Source organism: Falco punctatus (assembly GCF_963210335.1).
Source record: "Falco punctatus genome assembly, chromosome: Z".
NCBI lineage: Eukaryota > Metazoa > Chordata > Aves > Falconiformes > Falconidae > Falco > Falco punctatus.
In genome coordinates this window covers 75,298,719-75,318,020 of record NC_137586.1, presented here as the reverse complement: position 1 = coordinate 75,318,020, position 19,302 = coordinate 75,298,719, and the positions used below count along the sequence as shown (strand labels likewise).

General features: G+C 41.1%; 1 protein-coding gene and 1 long non-coding RNA gene across 6 annotated transcripts in view; one reads left to right on the top strand and one right to left on the bottom strand.

The window, feature by feature from the left end:
* LOC308056144 overlaps positions 1-19,302 on the top strand; it is a 271,689-nt gene that overhangs the window by 18,074 nt on the left and 234,313 nt on the right. The window lies entirely within an intron of this gene.
* PLPPR1 (phospholipid phosphatase related 1) overlaps positions 1-19,302 on the bottom strand; it is a 133,785-nt gene that overhangs the window by 48,243 nt on the left and 66,240 nt on the right. The window lies entirely within an intron of this gene.

Below are 19,302 nucleotides of genomic sequence, written 5' to 3'. Positions count from 1 at the left end.
GCACTACAGCAGAATACCCTCCTAGCCTAAATATTTATTCTTGCACCCCGTGCATCTTTCTTTTCCTTAAGATCATTTCCAAGGAAGAAGGTCTTGCAGACAGATGCCATGGGATCCGCAGGCCATTGCCTCACCCACACATTACTCTTCCAGGAAGACCAAAGAAGCTATTAAAAAGCTTCCCACCATGCTGACAGATCTAAAAGCTGCTGGGACCATATCTGGCCAAAGAAAGGGGAAGCTGTTTTCAACCCTCCAGCATCACTGCCTTGCAGGGTCAGAGAAGCACCTCTCCAGAGAGGGGAAATCTTACAATAAAGTCCCAGAGTAACTGCACGTGGTTAGGAATAGCAGCTTGTCAAAGAGCCCATCCTCTCACCTTCCTCACGCTGAGAATACTTTCCAAATCTGCTCTCTCTTCAGACATTTTTTCCCATACTTTCATCTCTTTTGTTCCTGCCTATTAGGAAAGAATCTCAATCAGGAACCAATCCTGTGAAGTTCTTAAAAGATGCTGCTTTGGGCAATGCAAATGCGAGTAGAAAGGAAGCCTAACTCCAAAGCAAATCAGTATGTATACCTACATCTCTATTTTAGTGAACACTACAGGTAGACTGGCAAGTTGGAGAGCTGTGAAGTTCTGAAGGACAGCAATAATATACATACTTTGTTTTTAGACAGAACAGAGCTATTGTTCTACAATATTTCTCAACCCACAAAAGCCGATGGTAAATGTAAAGCCTCAGATAAGCCAGACACTTAGTTAGACACTTGTATGTTCTTGGGCCCCTTTCTTCTGCCTTTGCAACAAATGGTCATGTTGACATCGGTTTTGAAAGGTGTTAACAGCTGACCCTTTCTCTGAAAGCTGCATTAATTACAGAAGTGCTCTGGGTAGGTGTTTGGCACTAGAAACGGGAAAATAATTTCCCAGCAGAAAATGTGTATGCAGAGACAAGAAGCTGCAGTCAGACCCCTTGCCACAGCTGTCTTTCCACAGCAAGGGCTCTCCCTCCACCATACTGGTGGTAACTCCACAAGCCACCTAGGCACATACCAAAATGAAGCACATTTTGTTGCTCTTTTGCTGTGCTCAGACTACTGTTAGGAAGACGTTGATAGGTGTTCAGATCTCTAATATCCTTGCACTCAGAGAGTGCTTACTCGTGTGTAGCTGGACTGTTCCTTTCCTTCATAAATGACGCTCTGATAGTTTCATCAATTACAACAAATGAGAATTTTCAATTCTTCACCCTGCTGCCAAGATCTTTTATTATTATTAACTTCTTCTTGCAGCAGTCTCTCTAATATTCTCCCTCTCTTTCCTATAGTGGCATGGCACTCTAACATATTTTAAGCAGCTGTTTAATCCTCCTCCTTTTCCCATGTGCAAGAAAACAGTTTATCACATTTTTAAATGACTAATGCTTCAGTACTCCTATTCTGCTACCTGCCGAGGAAAAGAAGAGAAAGGCTGAGTAATGGTGTTTCACAGACAGCAGCTTTACAGATGACTGCATTTATTTATTACTGAAATATATTTTAAAAAGTTGTGCCAGTGCAATGGAGCTGTAACTTGATGTTTAGTTCTAAGAAAAAACTATTTTCTTTAGGTACAAAAAATCTGGTTGATAGTTCAAGGCCATTAAAGAAAGAAAAGACTAATAAAGAAGAAAAGCGATGAGTATTCAACTAGCAGCTGCTGTAATGCACCCAGGTTTTCTCAGACAAACCTGAGAGAGCCATGTCCCAGACAGAAGCAAAAGTCAGGATAAAAGACTCCCTGTGCAGATGCTGAGATCCTGAGCCTAGCCAAAGAAGTAACTGTAGACAAATCACTCTGTGCCTCGGTTTCCTCATCTGTAAAACTGAAACACAGCTCCCCTTATAACCCATGTGTTACAGTAGTTATCTCAGCATCAAGGAGAGCTGGTGAACAAGAGAAGAGTTACATGGAGCCACCGCTACAAGCATGTCTGAACAAGGTGCCAGGCTGTCATCTGCAGTTCACAAGATGGCTGGAGTTGGCATATGCCTCTGGAGATCACCTAGTCTAGCTCCCTAACTCAAAGGCTGAAGCAGGTTGTCCAAATCCACATCCAGCTGGATTTTACACACCTTCAAGGACAGGGACTCCACAACCTCTCTGCACCATCTGTCCTGATGTTGAATCACCCTTGAAGGAAGAAAGCTTTTTATTCTGCTTAATACCATTTCCTGTTTGTTTGTGCCCACAGCCTCTCATCCTTTCACTGGGTACCGCAGAGAAGAATCTCTCTCAAACTGGGGAGCCCAGCACAGCTCTCTAGATGGATCTCACCAATACTGAGAAGAGGGGAAGGATGATCCCTGTTGACCTACTGGCAACGGTCTTCCTGATACAGCCCAGGCAGTTGTTGGCCGCCTTTGCCACAATGGCACATTGCTGTATAAAGTTCAGCTTGTCCTCTAGAATCCCCAGGTCCTTTCCCCTTCACAATGAGGAGATGAGTATTCATGCCCAAGACTCCCAATCACTTTTTTTCCTTCATGTATTTAGAAACTACAGGAGTAGTTGTTCCATCACCTTACCAAGGATTGAGGAGAGGCTGACCAGCCTGTAGTTTCCTTGATGATCCTTCTTTCCTGTTTTTGTACAGTCCCCAAGAATCTCTCTCCGTCACCACAACCCTTCAAAGATACTCAAGTGTGGCTTGCAGGAACACCAGCCAACTCCCATGTGTTCATCCTGTTGCAGTCCATGTTCTTGTCTCTGTCCAGTTTGTTTAAATGTTCCCTAACCCAGTTGTCCTCCACTGAGGGTGGCTTCCTTGATCCAGATTTTCCCACCAGTCTAAAGAACCTGAGATTCCTGCAGGCCAGTCTTACTGAGGTATGGAAGGCACTGAGTATATCTCAAACTTTCCTGTGTCTTTTGTCACCAGGTTCTATAACCCATTTAGGAGTGGGCCCAAATTTTCCTTAATCTTCCTTTTGCTGCTGATGTACCTGCAGAATTATTCTTGTGTCCTTCATGTTCCTCATCTGCTTCAACTCCACGTGGGCTTTGGCCTTCCTTACCCCACTCCTCCATGCTGAGACAGAGTCTCTGTATTCCTCCTGGGTCACTTGTGCCTGCTGCTGTCTCTTCCATGACATTTCCTTTTTGTGTCTGAGGTTAGTCAAGAGATCCTTGTTCATCCCTGCAGATGTCCTGTTGCTTTTGCTTGATTCCGTGATTAGAGGCAGTAATCCTTGAAGATCAACCAGCTCTGCTGGAAACCTCTTCTCTGAAGGGCTGTATCCCATAAGATTCTACCCAGCAGTTCTTTGAACAGGCCAAAGTCTGTTCTCCTGAAATCTGCATCTGTGATCCTGCTTTTTGGCTTGCTACCTCTTCTCACAGTCCTGAACTCCACCATCTCATGGGCACTGCTGCCAAGGATGTCCCTGACCTTTGCATCCCTGTCCTTCACATTTTAGACAAATTATACCTTCTTTGTAAGTATGAAGTCTAGTAGAGCATCTTATATCTGCAACTTGATCACCTGTGTCAGGAAGTTGTCATCAGTGCATGCCAGAAACCTTCTGGATTGCTTGAGCTCTGCTGTGTTGCTCCTCCAGCAAATATCAAGGTGGTTGAAGTCCTACATGAGGATGAGGTCTGTGGCAGTGAGGCTTCTTCCAGTTGTCTGAAACACCTCATCTACTGTCTTCTGATCAGATGGTCTATAGCAGACATCCACAACAGTGTCACCTGTTCTGACTTACAAACTCTCTTCTGGCTCATCACCCATCCCAACAGAGAGTTCCATGTGTCCCAGCTTCTCCCTTACATAAAGGGCAACCCTCCCTTCTTGCTGTCCCAGTCTGTCCTTCCTGAAAAAGCCTGTCTGTCCATAGCAGCACTCCAGTTGTGTGAGTTATTCCACCACATCGCTGTGATACCAAGGGAATTGTAGTCCTACAATTGCACACAGACCTAATTCCTCTCATTCCTCTCCCACAGTGTATGCATTAGTGTATATGCACTTCAGAGAGTGTAATCATGCATTCATCCATGGCCTTCAATATTGTCAAAGTTAAAGTATGAAACCCTGGTCTTGAATGTTGCCAAACTATTCAGCTGCAAAGGCTGGTCTCAAGCTGAAGCATTAAATCCAATAATAAACTGCCACTTGCTGGACAAAGAACACCTTCCAATCAGCTAGACAAAGAAAACCTGCTGATGATATCACCTGCACTGTCTGCCAAGAAACCAGCTATAAATACCAGCTTGCTTTGTTAACCCTTTGTGCTGGGAACAAGCTGCTGATGGGACCTCTCATGACCACCAACAGGCAGGGATGCCTCCCTACTGCTCAAAAAAAAGTTACCTTTTTCTGCAGAACTGAGAGGACGGGGATCGGGATCAGAGGTTCAGGAATCAGTTAGCACTTCGTGTGTAACAGTTCTTACTTGCTGACTAAAGCTGATAATCAATCCTGAGAGTGTGTGTTCAATACTGGGGGGGCAGGGCGAGAGAGTGTCTGTGTGTGTCTGTGTGTCATCTGGTTTTCTCACAGAGGAATCCATGAACCCACGTCATGGGCTATTAAACATGGTGTGACAGAGAAGCATCCAGTCGTGCTGATTCCCCAAAAATGGCTTGAGAGCTCTCCCTGTCACTTCTTTACTTATGTGCTTATGTTTGGCAGGATCCCACTTCACTGCTTCAGTGGTCAGAGCACTCTTGACAGGGAGCTGCCCGGCACGGTATCTATTTCATAGTTGCAGATCTGCATGTGGAGCAGGTGCCTTCCCCCAAGGGCCAGAAGTCACCAGCTCCCAGCCTTCACCTTCATGGGAGTTTCCACGTTCCACCCTGATACACAGAAACTCTGCCTGTCCCACCACTGCAGTTGAAGGTTCAAGCTTTGGAAGCTGCAGAGTCTCAAGGAGGACTTGGTTGATGCCTTTCTTGTCATCTCTGATGCTGTGCAGTTTGCTGACCTGCTTCCCACAGCTCACATGACACTGATCTTCAATGAGAACAGCACTCCGGCTGGCCAAAAGGCCATCTCCCATTGCCCCAGCCACAGCAAGAGGCCCCAGGTGCCTCTGCAGCCTGAGACCTGCAAAGCTGCACCCTCCTTGTGCAGCTCCATGCGCTAGTCAAGGCCTCTGCTGCTACTGGGAAAACTGCTCCAGTGGCTGATGGGGACCAGACTGTGGGACATCACTGTCGTAACTGAGGACACAGGTGCTGGTGTCAGCAGGGTTACTGGTTCCCTTCTGTGCAAACTGCTGTACAAGCAGCCACCTCTGAGAGCTGTGCTCTAGGCCAGGGCTTACAGAAGCCCGCTGGACCTGAGTGCTTGACCCTCCTTCATCAGGACTTAAGATCTGCAAGCTCAGAGCCCCCTTTGATCAGGAGCAGCTGTAAGAGCCTGCTAGAAGCTCCTGGAACTTGCTAGCAGCCATGGGCTCATCTAGCTGTCCTCACTGGCACCCTAACATTCCTCCAAGGGTTCCTAGGACTTCCCTGACCATCCCAGAAGTTCCCAGAAGATCAAGAATGTCTCAAAGGAGAGCCCTGAAACTGCTGTGCAAATGGTTCTGTCTGGCATAGAGGCACAGGTAAACAAGAAAATATTGCAATCTTTTCAAGTGTTAGATTTAGGAGACTATAAATGAAGCTATTGGGCGACATAAACAAAAACACAGATGGCATAGGTAAGCTGTAAAACTACCTGAAATAGGAATTATGGGTGCTAGCAATTTACAAGGCCTCAAAAAGCAACTGTAAAAAAAAACCCTGGAAGAAAAATCTATCACAAGCTATTAAATACAGTGATGCTCCCTCTGACCAGGGGAAGTACCAACACCAGTCGGAGACAGTCCCTATCCAACAGTCCTGTTCACACCCTTTCCTAGCTGCCTCCTGCTTACCACAGATGTTCAGAACCCTGCTGCCAAGGCAGGCTGTTGTTCTGGCTCACAACTGACTTATATTCTATTGGTGAAAGATGTCATTCTCCCGGGTTCAAGGTTTACTTGGGCTGGGGACAATGCAGCTCTCTTCCTCTAAATCAGCCTAGTATCCTCTTAACAGCTGTGAAGCATTTTGATATCTCTAGACAGAAAGATCTCCAGTGACACTACACAAGCAAGTCACGGTGTAATTAGCATTAACAGAGAAGTGCAGAGAAGTTTACAAGACAGGGATGAATACAGGCATGTGATCAGCCTTGCTGTCTATTTATAAGGATGGCAGACAATTGAAAATACTGCAGGGAAAAAAAGAGCAGGACCCTTGGCTGCAGGTCTTGCAGGTGCCCCATCCCCTCAGTGCACGTAAAGAGACACAGTGGCCTGATGTCCTGCCTTTGCTTTACAGTGCCTAAGTGTAGAAATGTAGCACAGGATTTTGTGACGCTGGTGTCTTCCAGCTTCAGACAGATCTGCTTGCTGATGCCATTCTACATCCTAACCTAAATCCTATTGGGGCACAGCATGCTGAGAAGCAACATCTGCAAATTTGATTTCAAAACAAGCAAAAATTTTCACTGGGAGGTATCTTTCAATTTCAAAGCTTCCTGCCTACATGGTTCTTCTGAAATGTTACATCTTCCAGATCTTTCTCTGACTCAAGGGCTTACAAGACTCTGCTGCTATCTCCAAACAGCTGATCTGCCTCAGACCACAGACCCTGCAAACCTACCTGCCCATTTTGCTGTCCCTGTTAACATCAAGAAACCAACCGTCCAGACTTGCACAGCAACCCTCTTCTAGAAGCAGGAGTCACGCCACAGAAACCCAAACTGCAGCTCCCTAACCTTCCTGTTAGTCTTCAGCATCTTGGGAGAAGTCTTACAGATGACAATGCCTTGGCAGGTACAGACATGGCTAAGTTTATTGGTTTTGTATCAAGCTGTGCCACAAAAGTGGCTCTCGAGAATCCACGATCTTTAGTTGCCTCCTAAGTGAGCTAGTGGGACAACATGGTACCTACCACTAGAATTTAAATTAATACACCAAATTAAAAATTACAGTAAAAAACTCAGTTCCAAACAGTGTTTTCTGATAGAAATTTCCTGACGTCTTCTGTATTTATGTAATTTGTGTTCCAAGACCCTTGTGCTGGACCTGCTATGTCCAGTAAAAGACACCAAGTCCCTCAGTATCAAGGCAGTACAGATTTCATCGTTCCAAAACCATCTGTAGAAGGCAGAAAATCAAATCTTGTCTAACAACACTGACCTTATCACCTTCTTAGACACTTGTTCTGTTGACTGCTTCTCCCAGGTATAAAGGCTTTCCCTCTAAGCTGACAACCTTGGAGGCAGTTGGAGCTCTGAATCTTTGTCATTAACAGAACAGCATCCATAAAAATTCTTAACACTTGCCTGTGTTTCCAGACCCGTGTTACTTTAAATAGAGTTGTGCAGGTTTAGTCATTAGACATTGATGAATGCAGCAGTTACTGCCAAAAGAAACTATCTGTTGATATCAAGATTGCAAGACTTCTAGACTGATCGTAAGAATCAAATAGAGGCCATGTTTTACACTAAGTATAAAACTACCAAGGACATTTTACTTTACCTAAATGAACACAGTCATATTAACATATATAATGCATTATAAAATCCATTTTATTTGCCTCCAACATTTTCCCAACTGAACAGGAAGCTTTTAAAAAAACAATTACCTTATCACTTTGACTCTCATCTGCTGCTTGAAAGTCATGTTGTGTCTGAGCCAATCCTTTCATACAACTCTTCATCACTCGTAGGCAGTCATATTAAAAAATTAATAATGACCACTTCATTCTTGGGATTCTGCAATCATCTTGGTACATAATTGTGAATGCAGGGTAGGGAAGAAGGGAAAACTTGGGGTTTGAAAACTTTCATGAAATCCCTAGGTTCTGGTGCTCACTTTTGTCCCTTTCACCTAAAGACATCATTCTCTTTTCGGTGTTAGCCCTGTCAACGCAAGTAGATATACTCACTGCTATTTGCTACGGCTATTTATCATGACAAGGTTTGGTTTTAATGCAAGATAGTCTGTCTGAACCTGAATTTAACATTACTGATGTTCCTCAAGATTCTCTTTAGCAAGTCACCACAGACACAAAGGGCAGTTTTATCTCCTTCAGAGTTACCAAACCAAGGCACAGTAGCAGCAGGTATTAAGATGCATATGTGCTTTTTGTAAGAAGCTAAATAGTGCATAGTATGGAGAAGAGTAGAATGGAAATTACTTCAGGATGCAGACACTAGGAAAAAGCAGCACAGTGATACAGCTCATTCGATATACAAAACAGACTGAGGTGGCAAGGTGTGGAATAGTAAGTTTTATCTAACATACTGGGTTCTACAACATGGAATGTGGACAAGGAAAGCAACACACTGACTACTGGTAATCATGGTAATGAACACACATTTTCATACCAGGCATGCAAATACCTAGGTGAAATTATTGCGAGGAAAGGGGCTAGGCAGAAAAAAAATGGTCTTAAGGTTCTAACTGCACACAGCTCTAAAATTCAGGATGATTTTTTACATGATTCATTCCTTTACTGCTTTCTGTTAACCATCTTCTTTTTTGTTGCATTCTGCCTTCTCTTTTCAGTGGCATTGGGCCTAGATTTGTTCTTCACATGAGGTTACATCACTTTATTAGAAAGAATTCTAGGACAAGTGTTCTTCTTATGAGGATACTCAAAAACTAAACAGGCTGCCTAGGAAGGTTACAGGAAAACTCAAGTGGACAAGGCCCAGAGGAACTTAGTCCAGCTGCCGCTGTTCTGAGCTGTGCTGTGCCTAAAGTCCTCCAGAGATCCCTTCCCACCTCAATTATTCTGTGATTCTATGATCCTTCTTTTAACTCAAAGTACAGACTTAGGTCTCTTACTCGGTTGACCCTGGCTGCCTTTCTTGTTCAAATCACATCTACTCAAAGTTTTTTCCAAGTCCCAAACTGTTTTATGCCTTTCTCTCTGCAGAAAGACATTTTCAATAAGAATGAAAAGCCTGATACTCATCATGATAAACCAATGCTGGTATGCATTCATAGGAAACCAATGCTGTATAAAGCACTGTTCCCACAATTTCATCTTTTTGAGTGTTTCAGTATGTTTCCTACCGTTGTAACAGAGCTGCACTGATTTTTGCTTTGTCTGGTTTATATAAGATCATAAAGATCCCTGATGACTACTGTTTTAACTAGCTCCAAGTTGAAGATGAGCACAACTATAAAACTAATAAAAGTGTAATTTGCTATCTAATCTATTAACTCCATTATAACTGGAATCTTAGATTGCTCAGGCACTAATAAGAAATTAGTCTACATGCATGAAGTGCATTTACACATTTTTTGCTATGATTTTATAAAAAATGCAGTACTGATTAGAGACTACAATAAATCAAATGGAAATTTGATCAATAGTTCCACTCTGAAAAATGAGAGAGATCTGAAGACCAAACCTCATTCTCTCTGTGAAGCATGCAAACCCCACAATGAATCTCAAAAAATCAAGTAGACTGTTATACATTGTTTAAACTAAATAAAAGAGGTATTCATCCAATAATGTTGTGTATCTGCACAAAATAATCATACACTACATTTCTGTGTTTTAAGTCTACAACAAGAATTGATGTATTAGTATTATTACTAGAGCTCCTTTCAAGTATTCAAAGTATACAGTCCAGAAATAAGCCATTAAGTCACAATGAAACATAGATTATTGATTTTTAGAACACACATGCAACACTTAAAAGCTGGGAGAAGGAAATACAGGGATAGTTCACCCACTGCATGACCAAATGTAGCTATCTGTTAAATTATAGAATTCACTCTACTGAAGTTGTGACAAAACTGACAGTAACTTCAGTAATAACTGCATCATTATTTCCAAGCTGCTTTAATCTCATTGCAGCTTATTTTTGGTAAAGCCCATCAATAATTACTGTGGAATCATAAAAAGTTAATAAAGCTGTAGAATTATGAAAAGTTACTAAATGACTCAAACTTTAAACTTGTAAAAGCCTATCCCCTGTGTGTTCTATTACACATGGTTCTCCCATGTGATCAGGTCATAAAGATAATGACATGAGAAAGAAGCATATAGCAGGGTTTTGGGGTACGTTTAAAACTTTTGGGCAAAACAACCTGGCTTTTTGCACTGATCCTCTGCAAACATGCGGAGTCTTTACTGCAAGGCTGCAAGGGCCCACAGCCAGCCACAGGACTCTACATACATCTAGTCTGATGCAGATCTTAATCCCAATGGGTACTATAAACACATCACCCAAAAGTAAGAGTTACAGACCATTATGAACAACCATTTGGTTTCTTGAACCGTGTAACAACTCTTTCAAAATCGACTATATGCTTAGTAAAATATTGATTAATCATTCATCTAACAACCATTTCTAAAAACCTATCTTCAATAGAAGTCTTGACCATTAAATCACTCTGTTTCAAGATGAAGATGCATCTTTATTCCCGACTGTTTAACTTAACACTGGAGTGTTCCAGGAAGAGCTAATACAATTTATCACTGTATATTTATAGAGATGTCCTAAATCTCACAAAGCCCAAAATTCTGAATCAGAAGCATTATTTTAGGTATGGCATCAAGCTGAAAGATAATCTGTGAAGACTCATGAAGCTCTAAAATTGAGGGTCAATCCCTACTCGTTGTTGTAAGCAATCATCATCACAAGTAATGATTTCATGTGTTTAAGACCTGAGTGCCCATTTAGCATCATGTGCACAAGATGTAACAACTTTCAAATCATCCAGTCCCAACAATACCAGCCTCTCACAGATTTCCTGCAAACACATCTGTGTATGATTCATTATCATATAGTCTCTTCAACAGCCCCGTGGAGTTCACAGCTCTGAACAAATATATGACATAGGCAAAACTACCTCTGTGAGAGATCTGACTTCAGGAATGTGATCCAAGAATGACTTGTACTATACCCATCACCTCACAGAAATTCCTGGTGAAATACACTGCTGAAGTGCAGTACGACTATGAAGAGTTACATTAGAGAAAAAATGCTTACTGCTAAAATGCTGGGATGCGCTGAGGCTCCCTTCAGACTGCCCCAGAAGTCACAAAATAAATCATAAAACCTGAGGTGCACCAGCCAAGCGAGTTAGAAACGCACAGTATTGTTTCTCCAGAAAACTTGTACTTTATTTGTTGCCACATTCTGCTGCATTCATAATAGCTTTATTTATTTCGTGTTACTCAGATGCCGGTAACTGGATCATCCATTTGCACTTCACGGGGAGAAGATACCACAATTTAGAAGCTATGTGCTGGCCACACAAAGGCACCAAAGTTTTGTATCAGCAGCCTGGGGAGGTTCCAGGTTGGAGCAGTACCTTCGGTTTGTCTAAAGGAAGCCCAGGACTTGGCAAACTGATTTCTAAAGCTGGTCTTCAAACTCTGTTAGAATTTCTAAAGATCAGAAAATGCCAATATTCTTTCAAAGCTAAATTGCTTGTAGGAATCTGCCTGCTGTATGACTGATCTTCATGACTTCACCCTTCTAACACCTAAAATAAAACCCTCCTTTTCAATGTCTGGAGTGGCTGGTCAGGAGCCAGAAATCCTTTGCAAGCCTGTTGAAATTGGACATGATGATTAAAGAGACCTATTTCACTTATGAAAATTCTCCTGATTTCAAAACCATTATCAAAAAGTTTGAATGGATTTGACATTGCAAAATATGATTTAAGCATTTTGCTTTGCTCTGACATTTCTCAGATCTTACCTACTGATCATTTCTGGGAAAGCTTGATTGTTGTATTTAGGGTTACTTAGTATGGATTTGTGAGTCTCTACTAATTCCTTTCCACCCTTTTTAAAATTTCATTTAACTCATGCATATTAAGTACTGGCTGAATAAACACAGAGATATTCCTACAGATCAAAGAAAAAACGCTTGTTCACAGATGCAGACCACGGGAAACGGTGCAACTGTGTCACAGAGGAGTCAATAATATGATAATGCACTGCACCTGCAATGGTTTCCAGATTTTCATATATTTGGACAAATAAATAGCTCAATACTGAGTGCTTGGGAGCAAAAATATGAAAACCCCTCAGGTCCTTGAAATATGCAAACAAACAGTAGCACATCAACTGTTCTACCATTATCTGCAATAAATATAAAAATCTAAGTATACTTCTGAAAATAAAGGAGGCAAAAATTCAGCAGTAATTTTCACTGATAGTATCACCGTGTTCCCATGGGGACATGGCTGCCCTACTTACTGTGTCATACGTATTTTCACATTGCTTTCTATTTCAAGCCTAATTAAAGTTGCCAAGTCATTGCTGGAAATACCTTTCACCTTACAAGGCTTCAAACATGGCTTCTGGAGTTCTGCATATATAATACAGAAAACTTGCATAATGGCACCTGGTTCTATAACAATTTTTTAATGACCTCTATACATTCAATGATACTAGTCTGATTACTAGTCTTTCTAGCACCAATCTGCTAAAGCCATGGGTTTTTTTTAACTTACAAATCAGCAAAATGCATTTCTACTTAAAAAACAAAGCAAATTCAATCTCCCTGACTGCTGCATAATTAAAAAACACACGATTCCTTCTCTTACAAACCTGGCTATATAGACCAACATATTATAAATTGCAGTAGTTTTCAAAAGTGTTGGCTAGTTTCAGGGCACAGTAAAACAGATAAAGCAGTATGTTCACCACCTTTTTCTCTACTACCAAATGCATTTTTTATTACTCATAAAGACAAAGAATTTTTGGTACCTTTAATCTCTTCCTTGAAAACTGCACAAAATTAATTGGTGCAAACCCTAAGATGTTATTCAGGCTGTCAAAGGGATTATTTGTGATTGGGAATTTTCAGGATAAAGACAGAGAATACAAAATAGGGCTTCATGTGTCTGCAGCAACAATACAATCCTTCTTTCACTTATGTTTTAAAGAAAAATGCAGTAAAGCAGCTAATCCCTCTTGGACAGTCTCTTAATGTTAATTTTAAGAAGTTTTCAAGAAGCTAAGTAGAATCAAATAATTTGCTTTTTTCCAGAGTGTATTTCAGCCACGAGTTTTCTGTGCTCTTTGCCTAATTGTGAAGTACCTAGAAGGATTATTGTTTCAAAAAATTAAATTCTAGTTTATAGTCAGGTAATATGAAAGCTGCCTAGCAATTCAGGAAAACTAATCCAATACTTGGCAGACACCTATTCACTGAGATGAAATCAGTTTTACAATATGGAGTTATCCAGTCATCTGGAACAAAGAAGGTACGTGGTAGAGACACAAAAAAAGGAAACAATAAAGAATGACTGGCAAATGGGGAACATAAAGAGACATTTAGAAAGAGCAACAAAAAGAAACAGATACATATACTGAGTGAATAAAATAAGAAATAATCTGATGAAACAGAAGTGACTGAAGCATGGGGATTATGCAGAAACATCACCCTGCTACAAGATGAGCTCCTCTGAATTTGCACAGCATCTGTCACCATCAATTCACACAGTTGTCTAACCAGAGGATCTAATGACAGGCAGTTTATACAACACCAGCATATGACATGTCCCGCAGGGCATTTTGTCCTCACAGCATCCCAGTGGAGCTGCGCAGCACTACTGCTTGCACGGCACAGATGGAGAAACAAGGCACGGAGCTTTAAATAGCTATGTGCAAGACACCTATAGCAAGTGAAAGGATTGAGCAGACACACATGACCTGCTGGAAAATCCTTCTTTTCTGCCTGAGCAGGAAACAAAATCAAAAAGTCCCACATGGTGGATAATGGATACTGCTACACAACAGAGTCACTGATCTTTGCAACTATTTGGAAGTTGGTTAAACTTGGGATGCCTGTGTAGTTAATGTTTACATTAAAATCTGCCTGGAATTTTTTTTGGCATTTTCTAGGAGAACAGGACATTACCTTGCCAAAATTAAAACCTGTATTTTGAATATCCAAAACTGCAATCCTATGTTCGTATGTCCTTTATGCAATGTTAATCATATCATCAAAGCTCTAACGCAATCAGCAAGTTTTTCTTAGGAGAGTAGTGAATCTTGTAGAAAGAAACACAAATAGAAAGTCACCCTCAATACATACCCTCTTACAAGTGTTGCTTTGAGGACCACAGCACACACAAAAAGGTATTTCACACTTAGCAAACATTGCTCAAAATGAGAGGGCACCAGACAGTAACCAAATGTTCAAAATCTTTTGAGTTTTCAGAACATCTAAACAAAAAAAATTAGAATTAAAAAAGTGCTCCCTATGTCACGACTGTTCTAAATTCACTTATTTTTTGTAACTTCCTAAACCCTGCTGTGGTGCTGATAACAAACTGGAGTTCAAGAGGCACTTGTCTTGCTTACAGTAATGATTTCAGTATTGCAGAAATTCTCCTGCTAAAGAGTAGTTCAGCTGTTGGCTTGACTACATTAAATACTGGCAGGAAACTGTAGGCAGTCAGAGAAACAAGTAGGCTTTCCTTCTGTAAGTGTCTGTGCTTCTGTAAGTTGAAACTTTTTTTTTAAATTATGTTTGAACTGATACTTGAAGATGATTCAATCTGTCCAAAACTAAAATAGCAGAAATTAAAGGAAAATTTACTCCACTGATTGTAGTGACAGGGAACCTATTAGGCTGTAACATACCTACAGTTCAACTCAAAGTTGCATCAGTATAGATGCAAGACTAGAGCTTTGTGTTTTGCAGAATTTTTCATTTTATTTAAGGAGAGAAATGGGAGAAGAGATTTTTTCTTATAAAATCTTCAGTCTTTTGCAATGCACTATATATCAAGTTGTCAAGAAGAAAGTGTTTCCACTCTGCCTGTAAAAGCTTTCCTGAGGGCAGAATAATGGATTTAATGTGGAAAAGTAGGATATTCATATTACAGAATTTGAAAGATGTCCAATGTTTTAAGTTTTAATAGTGTTGTTTATTTGACTCTGCCCCTACCACCTTGTCAATGTCAGAATTACAATAATCCACAATAAAGCACAATGTGGCACGTACATCAGTCATATTAAAGTCACTTGGTATTCAGTAACTCTTTGATCAGCTTAAGACCATTTAATTAAAGCTGGTGCCAGAAAATTGCAGTGTTTTCATGTACAAAAACATACCTCAGATGCGCCTGACTCCTTTAGAAGTAACTGTACTTGAAAATAAATCCTTGGATAACACACCCCCTGAAACAACTCAAGCCCTCAAGCCAGGACTTGCAGTGTGAGGAGGAGGAGGAAGAAAAAGGAAGTAGAAAGCACCGCATCAGCAGAAATTCCAGAATAATTTTTTCCTTTTATTATCTAGAGAGCCGTTACAGTTATAACTGCTGTTGATTCAGAAGCGATGAGAGAGTTTTCTTTGCAGGAAAAAGAGCAAGTGTTGCCTTCTTATTGCTTCTTTAAAAAACACCATTCAAAGAGACACAATGGCTTGAAAGTTCACGTGCCCTCCCTCTGAAGTCACGTAAAGTTGTGGGGATGCAGTTTACTCATAGTATGCAACTGTCCTTCCAATATCTATTAGAAAATGCAATTATCACATTGCATTACGCTTCCTGTCACTAATGATAAGCATCAAGTATGCTGCAAAAGCAAGTATAATCACTCTGACCCACCAAATCCAAAGCCAGACTGTAGTTGGCTCTCCTGCACCCACCTAGCATGAGTTTTGTCCCAGAAGGCTAACACTCAGAATAGGATGAAGAAAGACAGAGAAAGACCACAGCACATGCAAAGCACTGCTAGATCAAGACCTCAGTGTAGCTCACCAGTCCCCTAAGAAGAGAACCTGGAATTTGCCAGGCACTGCACTTGCCCCACTTCTACACCTGACATTACCTAGATCTGAGCGATCTTAGTTGTTCTGACAATTTATTCACTTCCTGCAGAAAACTGGACCACTCTGTACAAAACACACCTCTGCCAGTTGTGATTTTATCTTTTCCCACCTTCACCCAGTACAAATGCAGATACTATATGGAAAGATGTAACAAAGCACTGCTTGGATCAAACCTTTCAAGACGGGGTTGCAAAATGATGAGACAGCTGTGCAGAAGCATCATTAAAAATTTTTCTGACAGCACTCTGTTGTGCATGTCCCAGCAGGTAAAGGAGGGAGGAGATGCTCCACAAAGAGTTTTGGCAACAAATGCCACAACAAGGCAAAAGTATGTGAAAAAGGAAGCATATATGAGAAATTTTTTACTGTCATCCCAGATGCTGCTTATACTACATCCTCTCGTGCTTGCCTACAATCAGTAAGACCACTTCAGTGATCAGTGCTGGCCAACAACAAATCCTCAAACAGGCTGCTGTGCACTATTTGCATTTGCTGGGATAGATCCAGGGCGTACCAAGAGCTATGAGCTCTGTAGCTTTTGTTGCATGCTCTGGGTCCATCACTGACTCCAAAGGGCTCTGGAAGCTACTGGAGTAGGGCATCCTGCTCTTTGCACTGCTATTTAACAACTGTCTGCAGCTAACAGCATCAGTCCTCATAGACCAGGTACTCAACCATCTGTACACTGCTTAAAGCAGTGGCACATTGTCAACTGAACAAGCAACAAAATGAGTCTCATCTTGTGGCAACCTCTTACATGTAAACCAGGGCTGGGTGAGAGCCTCCTGAAGACTCCTTTCACTGATGCTGGCTGCATGCAATGCTGCAAAGGGGGGCAGGGGAAAGGAGAGTCTTCTGTACATCATAATTAATTGCTTATGTGTTCAACAAAATGTAATATAGCAAATCCTCACAGACATTTGGTAACAAATGCCAGACCGTAATGATACCTCTTACAATACAGTAACAAACCATCTAGAAATCTGCCTGCTTTATTTGGGAGAGGGACTAAGATTTGGTAAGTGGCTAAAAACTAGTTTAATCATTCCCTATTTAGCTTTTAAATCTACTCACAATGTGACATTGTGTTTCTGATTAGGGACTGAAAATGTTGATTTAACATTTCTGTCATTATAGGTAAGATATCACATGCTATCTCTAATATTATTAAAAAGTTTGTGATTTAAACATAAAAAGGAATTTGTAGCATCACACACAAGGTTTAAGTTTTTATAATGAGCCAGTCAACTTCAGGTCAGGTTTCACAATAAATAACTGCTACAAGTTAGTTCAGTGTGATGAAAAGGAAATGCAAGTAACTGCTGAAACTGTAAGCGTCACATTTGAACAGACTGAAGCATTTAAAATGTCCAAACTGTTCACAACACCTCATTTTCACCACTCCCTTCACAACTTCTTTGAATACACACTGCATACTGGGCAGTTAGCAGGTATCTACTGGCTGGACATCTGACATGACAATCAATGCTTAGCATTTTTTTCTGAAGAGCAAATGCCTCAAAACATTAATCACAGGACCACATTCCACGGAAGACAATGGGGGAGGCAGAACATATTGGGGAACAGGCCTATGATAATATTTACTGACCATGTCTTATACTACTCATGATCAGCTAACATGTCTGCTGCTAGATTGAATGTTATCAGGAAAGCTCACAACATTATTTTTAACTGTCCTGTGTGCACCTTCAGCAACTGCTTCAAGGTATCATACAGATAAACAATTCTCATGGTTGCTTCAAAGCTACAATAATAGGGCCCATCCTAATCCAGGAAGGAAATCCAGCACAGGGCTTGCTGTCTGGGGTAGCTCATCTGAAAAGCTCTTAATTTAGTCTCAGAAGCGTGGCAGTAGGAAAAGAAAAACACCATCAGTGTGCCTTAAGATTTACATGGACTTTTCAGACCAAATAGCTACTATCAATCACATCTGCATTCCCAGCAGGAAATTAAGACTTCCTGTTGTTTAATGCTACAATACTTGACATAAATCTATGAATTTGTAGTTTCAATATTGTTATATTAAAAATCTATACTGTGGGGGAAGAAATACATGTTTTCATCAAATGTAGCAGAAAGAATATCTTTTCAGACACTACTTTGCTGTGTTGGATTTTTAATTTAAAATTGTGTTTTAATCAGCAAGGCAAGTATATGAAAGGACAAGGAAAGTACACTTACAGGGCAAAAAATTATTTTCTCTTCCTCCTGTAAAAAGATTTATTCTTATATTCATGCCAGTCCTGTCTAGAGGAAAGACAATTTATATCTCTATCATAGGCTGCCAACCAGGCTCATCATTCATACATTTAGAGGACTAAAAATCTTCAGAGCTGCTTGTTCAAGCAATAAATTTGAGACATCTCGCTGCTGATGGTGTTTACTTGGTTTCTTCTGAGCTTATTGCTTCCCCACCCCCCCCATATTTAACCTTTCTTTCTCTAGAAGACGGGATGAAGTAGTGACCCATTGTCCCAGTCAGAACAGCCCCTCAGTTTCCCCAGAAAGCTGGACATTTATTTCACTGACAAATCCCTGTGAAGCACTGCAAGACTCAGCCACCTTCTCACACTGGTGCCTGCCACAGCTGCAGCTGCGACAGCCCTTTGCCAAGCTTTACTAGTGGTTTCATCATGCTTTTCCTCTGTTCTCATCTTCCAACCAGATTCCTCCTGCAAGGAAGGCTCATTCATATCAGAAGGAAAACTACTACTTACATTAGATAAAGGACCCAGAGATCATCCAACTGTGTTTTTGGGGGATAAGCTGGTAGTACAGAAAGTAAGGAGGGCATATAAGGGTACTGTACCTCCTGGCTGGCAAAGACGCTATGAGGAGGGGACTCCAGGTAAGTAAGGGTTAGAGAGGTCCTGGATACCACTGCATGCTTTCCCATGTCCCTGAGGAAAGGTCAGTGCTCAGGAAGTCTGCAAAGCAACCATTCACAGTGCCCGTTACACCTGATGCTGCAGAACCTTTCCAAGATTTCGGTGGAAATGGGAGAAGTCTTACACAATACCCGGCATTACAATTAATCTTCTGACTGTTCTTAGTGCTTGTTTTGTGGAAGAGCACAAGTTGTCTCATAATTTGGGCCAAAGAGCAAGTGTTGCATCCAAGCTACATACGACAGGTGGCTCTGAAGACAGTCAGTCACAGGCAGTTATCTCTTTTTCACCATCTAAATCTGATGGAAGCTTTCATCCTCCTAGGAAATCTGGAGTTGCCCCTCTTATCAAGAAAACCATCCCAGCCTTATAAGCACCAATTGAACAACCATTGATTTGGATAACGATTTTGGTCAGTCTAGCAGCAGCGTTAGGCTAAGTAAAAGAAGCACCACAAAAAAGCAATTTGTACAGAGTAAAATAATAAGGCAATTAAAAAAATCACATCTATCCTTAATAAAGACATGAGGCCATACTGCACT